Consider the following 16946-nt stretch of genomic DNA (forward strand, 5'->3'; position numbering starts at 1 on the left):
ACTTTGTCATATGCGTTTTTGCTACTGTTGGCAAAGACTACATATTTGTCATGTGATTGTCATGTTCATGACGGCAGAGAGATAAAGAAGGATAAAAACACACCCAGTTGCTTCACACCCCACACCCAATGCAAAAAGAGAAAACCACCCCTCTCGCGACCTCGCCTCTCTCTCGCGATGCCTCGCCTCTTGCTAGGGTCCCCCACCACCGCCGCCACTGCCACCGGTCACCGCCGCCGATGTCGGTCCCCACGAAATAGTCGGCGGGTAGGCCATCTACCGCCGCATCGTCCCTTCCCTAGTTTTCCATCGTCACCGATTGCCGCCATCACCACCACCTCTACTGATCGCCACCGCCATCGTCGGCCCCCGCGACAATGCCGACGGGTAAGCCATCTCCCACCGCTTCGTCCTCACCCTGGCCCGCGCCCTCCCAGGTCTGCCCCGGCCCATCCCCGTCCACACTAACCAGCCCCTGCCCCGGTCGTCACATCCCTGGCCAGGCCCCGCCCCGACCATCCTCCGCCCTCACCGCCAGACCCCGCCCCGGCCATCTTCTCTCGTGAGTTGCCAACAATAATAGTTCATGGTACTACCATATCGATAGCTGCAAATTTCAGAAAACTATAGCCTTGTTTTTCAAAGAAATATTGGTCTTGGGATTTGAAGATGATGTTGTGAACTATAATTAGGAGAAGAAAAGAAATTAGTATGCCCACAATTCATGTTTGGCTGAATCTGGGGCGTCGTATTGGATGTGGCTCAATCTGGACTGATGGTGGATGGTTGCAGACCTACCACGGCACGGTTCTGCCTGCACGTAGCTCCGCCGGTGGTTACTTTGCTGCTCAGTGTTGCTGTTGGATGAGGTGGGGTGTTGCTATTGTGGGGTGTTGTTGTGCTGCTACTGGTTGCTCGTATTGTTGATGGCTGCTTTTGCTGGATGCTATGGATGCACTCCAAGATGATGTTGGTTAGATGCACTCGTAGCAATGATGAAAGGATAAAAATGCGAATGTATAAATAGGCAATCCAGCTTTACTGTTAGTTTCGGATTTTTTTTTCTTTAGATTTGATCATTGAGCTCCAAGATGATGTTGATTAGATGCACTCGTAGATGTTGTTTATTAGATTGTCGTGTCAGTGCTTACGTTGGTTGTGTCGGTGATTTTCATGTCCAGGGATCTTCCCTTCACCTCCACGAGCACCGTTGGTCCCGTTGTCGTTGTCGTCAACGTTCGACTAGAGGTGAGCTCATATGTCATCTCCTTCCCCTCCCTTATTTTGCCCTGTTCTGATCGTCGTGCCGATGCGAATAGATTTTACTTTCATGTCAAGTCTCATAATTTAGGTGTCTCCCGTTCTAAAGCGCGGCATCTATAAATATGCATGTCTTTGCATATTTATAACTGTCATCCTTTCAAATTTCCATGTTATCCATGGAGAGCCCGAGTACATATAGATTGGGTATCATTTCCCATGCTCTACTTTGGTCTGAGGCAAAATTTCGTCAACGCCACCATGTTGTTTTCCGGGTACACGTTCTCTCGGCATGTTGTCGAGACATGTATCTGGAGAACAGTGGGGAGTTGTTCCCGAAATTTTGCCTTGGAACGGAGTAGGGCATGGGTAACGAACCCAATCTACATGTACTCAGGTGGGATTAGGACCCATCTTTACCTATTAGAGATAGGATTCAATTGTAACGACCAAGATGCGGTCCTTTCCGATCTGGGGATCGAGGCCCCGAATTGGAAAGGAGCGCATCTAAGCGTCTCGCAAACAGGTAACACAGCACATGCATAATAATAAAGATAGACAATCAGGGGTTCAATTGCCTTCTCATAAATATTTCAGAGTACATCACGCATACAACCAAGGTAGTTCCGCTATGGACTACAAAACATAGAAAGGCTATGCTACCCTGCCTGCAGGCCCACAATCACGACCATGCCTCAATCTTCTGTATAGTTCACGTACAGGCGGTCTGTCTCCTCGTCGTACTGTCACGCCAGCTGCGTGCCGTCGGGATCATCTGACTCTGGGTACCTGTACCTGTTGGTATTGTGGAGGAATCCGTGAGCCACGGGGACTCAGCAATCTAAGACCTTGGTGCTAGAACTAGTCAAGTTATTAGGTAGGATAAGATGAAGTGTTTAGGGTTGCAGCATCCTAAGCTTGATTTGGTGGCTATCTTACGTAGCATTTATGAAGGTGGTCTACACTAGCGGTCGTGAATACTTGATCACTAAGTGATCCTGAACACCTACCTATGTCATTCATAACCCCACCGTGTTCCCGGTCGAAGAGAGATCTTCGAGGGGACAGTCACGGTTACGCACACAGTTGGCAATTTTATTAGCTTTTCTTTAAGTTATCTAATAGCAGATGTTAACAAGATATTCCAAGTTGCCACATAACCGCGGGCACGGCTTTCCGAAAGATTAAATCCTGCAGGAGTGCTCCAACTAGTCCATCACAAACGTACACAGGCCGCAAAGTAATCCTCTATCACGAATCTCGTGATCTCGTCGGATTCCTTAGAGGAAAACCTCAACTCTGGGGAAAACCAAAGCTTCACTGGGATTCCTATACGCAAGATATATCGCTAAGGTAAGGCAATATTAGCAGGACCTCCCGTCGTGTCGACGACCCTGATAAGAGCCATGTATCTCAGTCTCAGGACACGACGGATGAGCTAGATGTCGGGATGGCTAAACCTCTGGGTGACCAGTGGGGCCCCGGACATCGCTCAGGTGGGACCAACACTCATGAGGAGCACTGGCCCGGGTTGTTGATTAAATTCCTCGGGGTAGCTATTCCCTATGCAGATTATTATGTGGTTAGCAGATTAAAACCAATGTTGGGTCCTCCCGGACAAGTGCTAACACTACGCGATTTATCGAGGGGGTCCCCATAACAACCCCGAACGTGTTAGGAGCGATCAATATGGAATCAAACACCGGTAGCCGGTAACTATGGCGGCAATAACGGAACAAAGAACCCGGCAAAAGGCTAGGCCTTCCGTTATTTACCAAGTATATAGGTGCATTAATTAAATAACATATTTTAAGGTATTGATATCAAGCTCATGTTATCACATGAGTCAAAGCACCTGCATCTAGCAACGCTAACATTAGTAGTTGAGCAAAGCCTACCTAGCCATTCAAGTTTGCTAGGAAGGGATCAGTGTTTTGGTTCATGGCATATCAAGAGGCAAATATTTCAGTGGTAGGCAGCGAGCAATAAGACATGGAAACGCAAACTAGCATAACAAGTCTAGTGATGGAATCAAGGTCATATCATCTTGCGTGTGATATCCTCAGCTTGGAATGGTTCTTGTTCGTACTGCACGTACTCTCCCGAATCCACGAACTCGTTCTCCGATCCCGGTGCTACCCAACATAAGAATAACATCCAATAAACAACAGCACCTCAAGATGCAACAAGCACATGATGCATGAGATGAATACGAGCATGCATCACTAATTTCTATCACTAGCAAAAGCAAAAGAAGCTAATGCAAGCTCCTGGAAGGAACTGTAACCTAAGCTATTTTGACATGCATGAGAATGACATGATCAGATGCGTCTCGAGAAATCGATGCAAAACCATATAAAGAACAATACAATCGGAGCTACGGATCAACGGGAATCAACGAAACAAGATATGAAGCCCTACGTGCCAAAATCTTCACCACACACTCAAATGGCACAAATCTGGTATTCCCAGGTTGCCAAGACATATAACAACCCAACATGAATGGATTGGATCAAGGAAGAACACCACAACATCAACTAAGCACTCACAATCGTCAAAATGACAAAACTACAAAATCTGCCACAATCTGCATCTTAGCACTTTGTGAGCTACATGCAAAGCACCTACAGCCACCCAACTATGACAAATAATATATGTGGCTGTAGCTAGCCAAGAATACTACCAGCACAATCAAGAATCACACAAAAAGGAGTTAAGCACAGGAAGATACAAGGCTGCTAACTTTCCCAAAACCATCAGATCTCAGGGACTTAGTGAAAATTCCTGCACCTGACTTTCTGTCTTTGCTGTGAAGCTTTTTGACAGCAGCCAAAACATTACCTACGGGCTCCAAATGACATGAAATTTTACACGCAGCTAGACAAACATATCAGGTCCAACTGTGTAGTTGGAAGCTAGGGCTAGATCACAACACAATGACCATAACAACCTCATCTACAGGGGAAGAAAATATAAACAGATTCTCAGACTTAGTGAAAATCAGATTTTCACTAAGCTGGAATTTCAGTCCCAAGCCTACTTTGGATGGGCTCAACTTGCTCATATGGATTCCAAATCATGAGTTGAAACCAACATGTGGTAGAGGGGGTCACCCTCTACTACCACAAACAAGAAACAAACACAAGAGCACATCACAATTCATGGAACCAAGCTCTAAACTTAGAAGAAAATGCAAATATGACTTTTCCAGAAAATGTTCCAATGGAAAAAATGATTTCACCAAAGTATTCCTGGGATCTTTATACCCGAAAACCATATATAAAACATATGCACTTGCCTGGTACAAGTGATCACAAATTAGGAAGGAAAAACAACATAGATTCCTATATAGTGAATAGTGCAACATTTATGCATCTCTCACTAGAACAACTTCCACATATCTATGCTCATGTGCACAAAGACAATATGGACATGAGGGTTTTGACCCCATGTTGGTGTCAAGCACATCAACAACACAACTACTTCTCACTAAGACACCCACACACACACATCATGCTCTCTCTCATATTACACATGAGGAGGTGCGCAACTCGCACATGGGGCTGTTTTACCACCTACACATCACACCACAATCTCATCATAGGCTCTAAGACTCCAAGAACAACATAAGGGAAACTATCAAGCAAAATATGGTAAAGCTACACACACTTGCACACCTATACTAGCAACACCTCATGTGTGTGCAACACACACACACACATGCACATCATCTACTGCCATCTAGCTAGCCACACAAGCAAAGATCACAAGCCACCTACATATCATCATATACTAGGGTAGCATCACCACACACACACACACATGTGGCTAACAACATGTGAATGCACACATACACCTCTCGCATGAACACACACATGCATCACATCATATGGCACTTCTATCGCAGCAAAGGAAAAAATAAAATGCCATTGACACCTATGGGTTTTGGCACAAGAATAGCAACAAGCAAGGAAGGGAAAAAATATAGCATGAAGGAAAAATAAAAGGAGGCACCCTGGGATTCGAACCCCTGTTCTACTGGTTCTGCCCACAGGTGCAAACCACCCTGCTAATGCCTTTGTGCTCGGCAGAATGGAGCAGCTAGCAGGTTAAATCACCCCGCTGTGCTAAACTACTGATGAAACAGAGAAACAAATAACAAAAGGGGGGTCGAAGGGGAATCGAACCCATGACCTGGGTGCAACACACCCTTCTGATGCGCCACTATGCTACGCATCCGGTTACTGACAGAACGGGGGAGTAAAGTTAGGTAACCTAGCTACAGCACCTGGTGCTCTGCTTGCACGCAGGGTCGCCGGCAACAGGAAGGACGCCGTGCTGCCCAGCTGCTGCTGCACCACGTGGGAACACCACCTACTGCTACTGCGCGACTGCTACGCCTCGCTAGCCTCCGCATGCCTTGCCACTACACGAGCACGCTCTCAAGAACACAGCCACACACGAATTCCCACGGTCTACTTCCTGATGGAGAAAGCTCCGGCGAGCACTACCTCGGATCTAAGACGGAACCGAGGTGGAAGAAGGAAGGGGAGGCTATCCTCACCTTGGGGAGGAAGTAGAGGTTCGAGTCGGAGACGTTGGCGCCGCCGGAGAGGAAGAAGAAGGCCGGGGAGGTCCCTGTCACCGAACCGAAGAAGAGGGAGAGGACACCATGGGCGCGCCCTTGACGAGCTCGGGGCCGTCGGTGCAGTCGGTCCCCAGGGCTCCTAGCGCCGGGAATGGATCGCTCCCGGGCATGGCGACGGCGGCGAACGGAGACGGGGGCGCGGCGGCACCGGTGGTGGCCTTCTACCTCTCTCTGCTGCTCCTACCAGGGACTTACCTGACAGAGGAGAGGGGGAGAGAGAAGGGGAAAGAGATGGTGGCGGTGCGAGATGGGAGAGAAGGAGGAACCCTAGGAGAGGAAGAGGGCACGGACGCCAACGCGTTATAAGGGGGGACCTTGACGTCCGTGAGACCTCACGGCGTGCTCGATCTCTCTCTGAAGCTGACGGAAAGCGTGCGCGCTGGGAGAACGGCGTCAGAAAGAAGGAAGGAGGCCACGGCGAGTGGGCTCCTATGTGCGAGGGAGGGGGTTAGATGGGCCAGCCATGTGGGAGGGAGCCCACATGTTGCGGCAAATAAGGGAAAAAATCCCTTAGATATCCTATTTACAGAAATACAAATAGAGAAGAAGAAATGCACATGGAAATATACAAGTGATAAAAATATCACAAGCACATTCCTGGAGATAGAAAAATAAGACCTATTTTAATAAAATAGAAAAGGGATTTTAGTGGCAAGCAAATATTTACAAAAACAGTATGTATACCACTGTTTTGTGAATATATAGCAGCTCTCAAACAAATTTTAAAACAACAAATACCTATCTCCACAATCACCACAAAAAATACTAAATCGTGGTCATTCTTAAAACAGGGAAGGATCAAGTAAATATTGGGCTTGAGATGAAAAGAGGGAGAGGGTTTGAAGCCTATGCAAACCACATAGTTCCTACTAGCAATTGCACCACTCCATCACTCACATGCACTAACAACACATGACATATTCATCACACCACAAACACACATGGATTCACAAAGGCACAAACACAATATATAGGATGGATGGGATGCATGCATGCAAAGGGAAATCAAAACAAGGTGACACACATGAAATCATATGCATTGAGATCTCATATCAATGTCAAGGTGGACCCACATAGAGAAGGTTCCAAAAAGGGAAAGTTTACACTTGGGGCACTACAAATTCTCCCACACTACAAAGAAGATCTCGCCCTCAAGATCTAACACTGAAAGAAGTCGGGAAATTCGGAACGGAGGTGATCCTCGCGTTCCCACGTAGCCTCTTTATCGGAATGGTGAGACCACTGCACTTTGAGAAATTTGACAGTCTTGTTACGGGTCTTGCGCTCAGTCGCCTCGAGAACCGCAACTGGATGCTCACGATAAGAAAGGTCAGGCTGAAGGTCGATGTCTTGAAGTTGCACAGTGCGCTCGGGGGTCTTGAAACACCTCCGAAGCTGAGAAACATGGAACACATCATGGACATTTGCAAAGGTTGACGGGAGCTCGAGCCGGTACGCAAGGTCGCCTCTCTTGCCAACCACTCTCAACGGACCAACGAAACGAGGCGCAAGCTTGCCTTTGATGCCAAAGTGTTGCATACCCCTCATAGGCGACACTTTGAGATAGATAAAGTCATCAAGCTCATAAGACATGTCACGGTGCTTGCTATCGTAATAGTTCTTCTGACGGGACTGAGCTGCTCTGAGGTTGTCGCGAATGATCCGACACATCTCCTCAGCTTCTTCTATCATATCATTGCCAAGGATCTGATGCTCGCCGGTCTCCGACTAGTTGAGCGGAGTATGGCACTTCCTACCATAGAGAATTTCAAACGGAGGCTTGCCAGAACTAGCTTGATAACTGTTGTTATACGAGAACTCCGCGAAAGGCAGACAATCTTCCCACTTCATGCCAAAAGAGATAACACAGTCTCTCAGCATATCCTCAAGAACTTGATTCACTCTCTCCACTTGACCACTAGTCTGAGGATGGAACGTTGTGCTGAAGCGGATCTTCGTGCCCATAGCAGACTAAAAGGAGTCCCAGAACTTGGAAGTGAAGATACTTCCACGATCTCAAGAGATCATCATAGGTACGCCGTGCAAAGAGACAATCTTGGAGGTGTACAACTCTGCCAGCTGAGCTGCTGAAATGGACTCCTTGACTGGAAGAAAAAGAGCCACTTTACTCAACTTGTTGATGACGACGAAGATAGAATCATTCCCTTCTTGGACTTCGGAAACCCGGTGACGAAATCCATCTCAATGTGATCAAACTTCCACTCAGGAATCGGCAAAGGCTGCAAGAGGCCTGATGGGCGTTGATGTTCTGCTTTCACTCTTCGACATACATCACACTCGTTTACGAACTGAGCAATCTCACGTTTCATACGAGTCCACCAGAATGTCTGCTTCAAGTCATGGTACATTTTTGAGCTTCCAGGATGAATAGAGAGCAGAGAGTTATGAGCTTCCTCCATGATTACCTTCCTGAGATCACCTTCCGGGACGACAAGGTGATCCTCGAAAAACAACGTGTCCCTGGCATCAACAGTGAAGCACCTATACTTGGGGAGACTCTTTCCCACGCCAATCTTGACCTTCTTCACCATAGCGTCAAGAAGCTGAGCTGCTCTAACCTGATCTTCCAAGGTAGGAGAGATATGATGGTTCGCAAGAAATCCCTGAGGTACTAGCTGAAGGTTGAGCTTCCTGAAAGACTCACAAAGACCCGGCTGGAGAGGTTGCAGAATCAGACTGTTGCAATATGCCTTCCTGCTCAATGCATCTGCCACAACATTTGCCTTGCCTGGCGTGTACTCAACACTCGGATTAAAATCCTGGAGTATTTCCACCCAACGTGTTTGCCGAAGATTCAAGTTAGGCTGAGTGAAGATGTACTTGAGACTCTTGTGATCGGTGAAGACTTCAACCTTACGTTCCAACAAGAGATGTCTCCAAGTCATCAAAGCGTGTACCACAGCTGCTAGCTCGAGATCATGCACATGATAGTTCTTCTCCGCAGGCTTCAGCTGCCTGGAGGTATAAGCAACCACCTTCTTATCTTGCATCAAGACTGCACCAAGACCCTGGAGAGAAGTGTCGCAAAAGACCTGGTACGGCTTGGAATCATCCGGAGGGGCCAAGACCGGAGTGGAAATAAGCTTCTCTTTGAGTGTATCGAAGGCCAGTTGACACTCTGGAGACCAAGCATACTTAACACCCTTCTGAAGAAGACTTGAGAGCGGCTTGGCGATCTTGGAGAAGTTCTCAATGAACCTTCTGCAATAGCCAGCAAGCCCGAGAAAGCTTCGAAGCTGCTTCACATTCTGCGCAGGCTCCCATTCAACAATGGCTTGAACCTTGGACGGATCAACCTTAATGCCCTCGGCAGAGATAATGTGCCCAAGATAAACCACTTCTTTCAGCCAGAACTCGCACTTGGAAAACTTGGCATATAGCTTGTACTCTCTGAGCTTATCAAGCACCAATCTGAGATGTACTTCATGTTCTTCCTCAGTCTCAGAAAAGACCAAAATGTCGTCGAGATAGAGCAAGACAAATTCATTCTTGTATGGGGAGAAAATATAGTTCATCAATCGACAGAATGTCGGAGGAGCATTTGCCAGACCAAAAGACATGACTGTATACTCATACGAGCCAAAACTAGTCTTGAAGGCCGTCTTCGGAATGTCTTCCTAGCAAATGCGAATTTGATGATAGCCCATTCTGAGATCAAGCTTGGAGAATACTTTAGCACCTTTCAACTGTTCGAACAACTCAGTTATGTTCGGAAGTGGATATTTGTTCATGATTGTCATCTTGTTCAACGGACGGTAATCGACACACAGCCGGTCCATGCCATCCTTCTTCTTGACAAATAGAACACCACAGCCCCACGGAGACGAGCTCGGTTGATCAAACCCAAACGCTCCTGCTCATCGAGTTGCCTCTTAAGTTCCTTCAATTCTTCTGGACCTAGCTTGTACGGTCGTTTGCACACTGGCTCTGTGTCTGGCTCAAGCTCAATGACAAACTCAACTTCACGGTGCGGAGGCATGCCTGGCAGCTCTTCAGGAAACACATCTTGATATTCGCAGACCACTGGGCCTTGCTCAATAGGATTGATCTCACCCTTTTCATTCAAGGAGAACCGACGGATTGTGTCATCGCGCGCCGCGAATATAATCACATCCTCCGAAGAATGGGTAAGCTTCACTTCTTTGGCTTCACAATCAATTGACGCTTGTTCATGGCCAACCAGTCCATACCAAGAATCAAGTCGATGTCGGACTTGCCCAAGACATACGGAGACGCCAGAAAGGAATAACTGCCCATCTTGACAGCAACATCGGGAGCACGAGTACTAGCATGCATGGACTTTCCTGGAGAAACTACTGACAACGGACTAGGAAGCTCTTCAATAGGAACATTATGCTTGGATGCAAATGGAATGGAGAGGAACGAATGCGAAGCACCAAAGTCGAATAACACTTTAGCAGGAATATCATTGACGAGGAGGTTACCCATGATCACGTCAGAGGAGTTGTCTGCTTCAGCTGCGTTCACCATGTTGACTCGAGCTGATCTGGGGTTGAACTTGACAAGAGCATTGCTTGGAGGTTTGCCTGGAGGAGGAGGCGGCAGTCGGAGCTGATAAGTACATTTGTTGGCATAGTGACCCTTCTGCCCACATTTGTGACAAGTGACATCTGCTGGCTGCCGGAACTGAATCTGAGGAGGCCCTTGCTTGTGATGTTGGTATCTCTGCTGGAAGCCAGGTTTGGGTGGGTGGGAAGAACCACGACCACCTGAGTGCTTAAGCTGCTGTGAGTGTCGAGGAGGAGGAGGAGAAACCCAAAACCTATGTTGCTTCTGAACCACCTGAGTCGAGGAAGAACTTGAATCTCTAAAGCGCTTCTTGGAATTTTCCACCCTGAGCAAGGTTGCCTCTGCTCTGAGAGCTAGGTTGTAGAACTTGTCGAATTCCTCAGGATCGTGGAAGGCAAGAGCTAACTGCAAGTCTTCCTTCAAGCCACCCCTGAACTGATAAATCTTGCTCTTTTGATCCGGGATATCCTGCAGCGCGTAACGGGCCAGCTCGTGGAACTCGACATTGTACTTGTACACGGAATTGCCGCCCTACTTCAAACGCGTGAACTTCTCACGCATCTCCTCCACAAAACTGGAAGGGATGTAGTGGGACCTGAAGTCACGACAAAACTCGTCCCAAGACATCACCCTGGCGCCTCTGGAGTCCTTGAGCTGCTGCCACCATATAGAAGCCTGCCCCTTCAACTGGAACGTTGCAAACTTGACATAGTCCTCCGGACGCACATTGCTACACTCGAAATATTTGTTCATATCACGGATCCAATCTTCTGCATCAAATGGTTGGTCGCAAGAAGTGAACGTCTTAGGCTGGTTTGACAGGAACTGGCTCAGACTCGCAAACTGATTTCCACCATGTTGAAAATTGCCTGGCTGTTGGTTGGCTCTCTCTTGCATCAACTGAATCAGCATCTGGGTGTTTGCATTAGTAGCTGCCATCATTGCTTGCCAGGCCTATGTAGGAGGAAGCGGCGAAGGAGGAGGAGGAGGAGGAGGTGGAGGCGGCATATCCTCACGCCCTGGGTTCTGACGAGTCAGTGGAGCCATCCTGAAGACGGACAGCATATTAGTCCATAGAATAATTGAAGATATTGCTGAATCAAAAGACAGAATATCTGAACAGAATTTAGCAATTGCACTTGAACAACATAGCAAGAATACATCCTCAAAGTGACGGACGACAAAACTCCGATAAGGACCACTGCAAACAAGTGTGAGCTAGAATCGCTCGGAACAAACATATGATCGAGATTACCCCAACCTCAGTCATGTGTATGTAGGAAGATAGTCCTATAAGATACTACTTGATATCCCACCTATGAATTCCCGAAATAACTGGTCATGCAATCTGGTACACGGATACAAGGAGTATTTCACACAACTCCTAAACTAACCCGTCACCTGTATCACATCCTTCAACACACAACCAGCATCTCGGACCTTCATCTACAACAGATCCTCGTGATCACAATGATACCAAGTGTGGTAGTACCCCCGAACAATCTGCACCAGTACTGGGGACATCGGGGTTATCTCACCACTACCAGTATTGAAGCAATAACGAACATCCTTCGTTCTTAGATACTCAGAAATCTGAATGATGGCGATGTGCGTAAGAATCCCCCGGAGCTCAACTCCCCTGAGACTTACAGCAGATAGGAGGCACCAGGACAGGAATCCGTCACATCGAAATCATATAGATTTCACAAATACCCGCGTGATCCTAAAAAAAATTGAGCGAGAAAAGGAGTAGAGTTACAGATTTCCTAACACGGGAACCTCACCAGAGAATAGAAGAGGAGAAAAAAGAATCCTACTCTCCGATATAACTAAAACTCAAAACATTTTCTAGACTCGACTCGGCCAAGTACGATCACACAAAGACTCCTATGGTCGTAAGGCTCTGATTACCAACTTGTAGCGACCAAGATGCGGTCCTTTCCGATCTGGGGATCGAGGCCCCGAATTGGAAAGGAGCGCATCTAAGCGTCTCGCAAACAGGTAACACAGCACATACAAAATAATAAAGATAGACAATCAGGGGTTCAATTGCCTTCTCATAAATATTTCAGAGTACATCACGCATACAACCAAGGTAGTTCTGCTACGGACTACAAAACAAAGAAAGGCTATGCTACCCTGCCTGCAGGCCCACGATCATGACCACGCCTCAATCTTCTGGATAGTTCACGTACAGGCGGTATGTCTCCTCGTCGTACTGCCACGCCAGCTGCGTGCCGTCGGGATCATCTATCTCTGGGGTACCTTTACCTGTTGGTATTGTGGAGGAATCCGTGAGCCAAGGGGACTCAGCAATCTAAGACCTTGGTGCCAGAACTAGTCAAGTTATTACGTAGGATAAGGTGAAGTGCTTAGGGTTGCAGCATCCTAAGCTTGATTTGGTGGCTATCTTACGTAGCATTTATGAAGGTGGTCTACACTAGCGGTCGTGAATACTTGATCACTAAATGATCCTGAACACCTACCTACGTCATTCATAACCCCACCGTGTTCCCGATCGAAGAGAGATCTTTGAGGGGACAGTCACGGTTACGCACACAGTTGGCAATTTTATTAGCTTTTGTTTAAGTTATCTAATACCGGATGTTAACAAGATATTCCAATTTGCCACATAACCGCGGGCACGGCTTTCCGAAAGATTAAACCCTGCAGGGGTGCTCCAACTAGTCCATCACAAACGTACACAGGCCGCAAAGTAATCCTCTATCACGAATCTCGTGATCTCGTCGGATTCCTTAGAGGAAAACCTCCACTCTGGGGAAAACCAAAGCTTCACTGGGATTCCTATACGCAAGATATATCACTAAGGTAAGGCAAGACTAGCAGGACTTCCCGTCGTGTCGACGACCGTGATAAGAGCCGCGTATCTCAGTCTCAGGACACGACGGATGAGCTAGACGTCGGGATGGCTAAACCTCTGGGTGACCAGTGGGGCCCCGGACATCGCTCAGGTGGGACCAACACTCATCAGGAGCACTGGCCCGGTTTGTTGATTAAATTCCTCGGGGTAGCTATTCCCTATGCAGATTATTATGTGATTAGCAGATTAAAACCAATGTTGGGTCCTGCCAGACAAGTCCTAACACTACGCGATTTATCGAGGGGGTCCCCATAACAACCCCGAACATGTTAGGAGCGATCAATATGGAATCAAACACCGGTAGCCGGTAACTATGGCGGCAATAACGGAACAAAGAACCCGGCAAAAGGCTAGGCCTTCCGTTATTTACCAAGTATATAGGTGCATTAATTAAATAACAGATTTTAAGGTAATGATATCAAGCTCATGTTATCACATGAGTCAAAGCACCTGCATCTAGCAACGCTAACATTAGTAGCTGAGCAAAGCCTACCTAGCCATTCAAGTTTGCTAGGAAGGGATCAGTGTTTTGGTTCATGGCATATCAAGAGGCAAATATTTCAGTGGTAGGCAGCGAGCAATAAGACATGGAAACGCAAACTAGCATAACAAGTCTAGTGATGGAATCAAGGTCATATCATCTTGCGTGTGATATCCTCAGCTTGGAATGGTTCTTGTTCGTCCTGCACGTACTCTTCCGAATCCACGAACTCGTTCTCCGATCCCGGTGCTACCCAACATAAGAATAACATCCAATAAACAACAGCACCTCAAGATGCAACAAGCACATGATGCATGAGATGAATACGAGCATGCATCACTAATTTCTATCACTAGCACAAGCAAAAGAAGCTAATGCAAGCTCCTGGACGGAACTGTAACCTAAGCTATTTTGACATGCATGAGAATGACATGATCAGATGCGTCTCGAGAAATCGATGCAAAACCATATAAAGAACAATACAATCGGAGCTACGGATCAACGGGAATCAACGAAACAAGATATGAAGCCCTACGTGCCAAAATCTTCACCACACACTCAAATGGCACAAATCTGGTATTCCCAGGTTGCCAAGACATATAACAACCCAACATGAATGGATTGGAGCAAGGAACAACACCACAACATCAACTAAGCACTCACAATCATCAAAATGACAAAACTACAAAATCTGCCACAATCTGCATCTTAGCACTTTGTGAGCTACATGCAAAGCACCTACAGCCACCCAACTATGACAAATAATATATGTGTCTGTAGCTAGCCAAGAATACTACCAGCACAAGCAAGAATAACACAAAAAAGGAATTAAGCACAGGAAGATACAAGGCTGCAAACTTTCCCAAAACCATCAGATCTCAGGGACTTGGTGAAAATTCCTGCACCTGACTTTCTGTCTTTGCTCTGAAGCTTTTTGACAGCAGCCAAAACATTACCTACAGGCTCCAAATGACATGAAATTTTACAGGGAGCTAGAGAAACATATCAGCTCCAACTTTGTAGTTGGAAGCTAGGGCTAGATCACAACACAATGACCAGTACAACCTCATCTACACGGGAAGAAAATATAAACAGATTCTCAGACTTAGTGAAAATCTGAAAATCTCAGATTTTCACTAAGCTGGAATTTCAGTCCCAAGCCTACTTTGGATGGGCTCAACTTGCACACATAGATTCCAAATCATGAGTTGAAACCAACATGTGGTAGAGGGGGTCACCCTCTACTACCACAAACAAGAAACAAACACAAGAGCACATCACAATTCATGGAACCAAGCTCTAAACTTAGAAGAAAATGCAAATATGACTTTTCCAGAAAATGTTCCAATGGCAAAAATGATTTCACCAAAGGATTCCTGGGATCTTTCTACCCTAAAACCATATATAAAACATATGCACTTGCTTGGAACAACTGATCACAAATTAGGAAGGAAAAACAACATAGATTCCTATATAGTGAATATTGCAACATTTATGCATCTCCCACTAGAACAACTTCCACATATCTATGCTCATGTGCACAAATACAATATGGACATGAGGTTTGGACCCCATGTTGGTGTCAAGCACATCAACAACATAACTACTTCTCACTAAGACACCCACACACACACATCATGCTTTCTCTCATATTACACATGAGGAGGTGCACAACTTGCACATGGGGCTGTTTTGCCACCTACACATCACACCATAATCTCATCATAGGATCTAAGACTCCAAGAACAACATAAGGGAAACTATCAAGCAAAAGATGGTAAAGCTACACACACTTGCACACCTATACTAGCAACACCTCATGTGTGTGCAACACACACACACACATGCACATCATCTACTGCCATCTAGCTAGCCACACAAGCAAAGATCACAAGCCACCTACATATCATCATATACTAGGGTAGCATCACCACACACACACACACACACATGTGGCTAACAACATGTGAATGCACACATACACCTCTCACATGAACACACACATGCATCGCATCATATGGTACTTCTATGGCAGCAAAGGGAAAAATAAAATGCCATTGACACCTATGGATTTTGGCACAAGAATAGCAACAAGCAAGGAAGGGGAAAAAATATAGCATGAAGGAAAAATAAAAGGGGGCACCCTGGGATTCGAACCCCTGTTCTACTAGTTCTGCCCACAGGTGCAAACCACCCTGCTAATGCCTTTGTGCTCGGCAGAACGGAGCAGCTAGCAGGTTAAATCACCCCGTTGTGCTAAACTACTGACGAAACAGGGAAACAAATAAAAAAAGAGGGGTCGAAGGGGAATCGAACCCACGACCTGGGTGCAACACACCCTACTGCTGCGCCACTACGCTACGCATCCGGTTACTGACAGAACGGGGGAGTAAAGCTAGGTAACCTAGCTACAGCACCTGGTGCTCTGCTTGCATGTAGGGTCGCCGGCGACAGGAAGGACGCCGTGCTGCCCAGCTGCTGCTGCACCATGTGGGAACACCACCTACTGCTACTGCGCGACTGCTATGCCTCGCTAGCCTCCGCATGCCTCGCCACTACACGAGCACGCTGTCAAGAACACAGCCACACACGAATCCCCACGGTATGCTTCCTGACAGAGAAAGCTCCGGCGAGCACTACCTCAGATCTAAGATGGAACCGAGGTGGAAGAAGTAAGGGGAGGCGATCCTCACCTTGGGGAGGAAGTAGAGGTTCGAGTCGGACACGTTGGCTCCGCCGGAGAGGAAGAAGAAGGCCGGGGAGGTCCCTCTCGCCGAACCGAAGAAGAGGGAGAGGACATCGTGGGCGCGCCCTTGACGAGCTCGGGGCCATCGGTGCAGTCGGTCCCCGGGGCTCCTAGCGCCGGGAATGGATCGCGGGGATCCACCCCGAGCTCCCGGACATGGCGACGGCGGCGAACGGAGACGGGGGTGCGACGAACGCCGGTGGTGGCCTTCTACCTCTCTCTGCTGCTCCTACCAGGGACTTACCTGACAGAGGAGAGGGGGAGAGAGAAGGGGAAAGAGATGGTGGCGGCGCGAGATGGGAGAGAAGGAGGAACCCTAGGAGAGGAAGAGGGCACGGACGCCAACGCGTTATAAGGGGGGACCTCGACGTCCGTGAGA

Source organism: Hordeum vulgare, chromosome 5H (assembly GCF_904849725.1).
Source record: "Hordeum vulgare subsp. vulgare chromosome 5H, MorexV3_pseudomolecules_assembly, whole genome shotgun sequence".
Lineage (NCBI taxonomy): Eukaryota > Viridiplantae > Streptophyta > Magnoliopsida > Poales > Poaceae > Hordeum > Hordeum vulgare.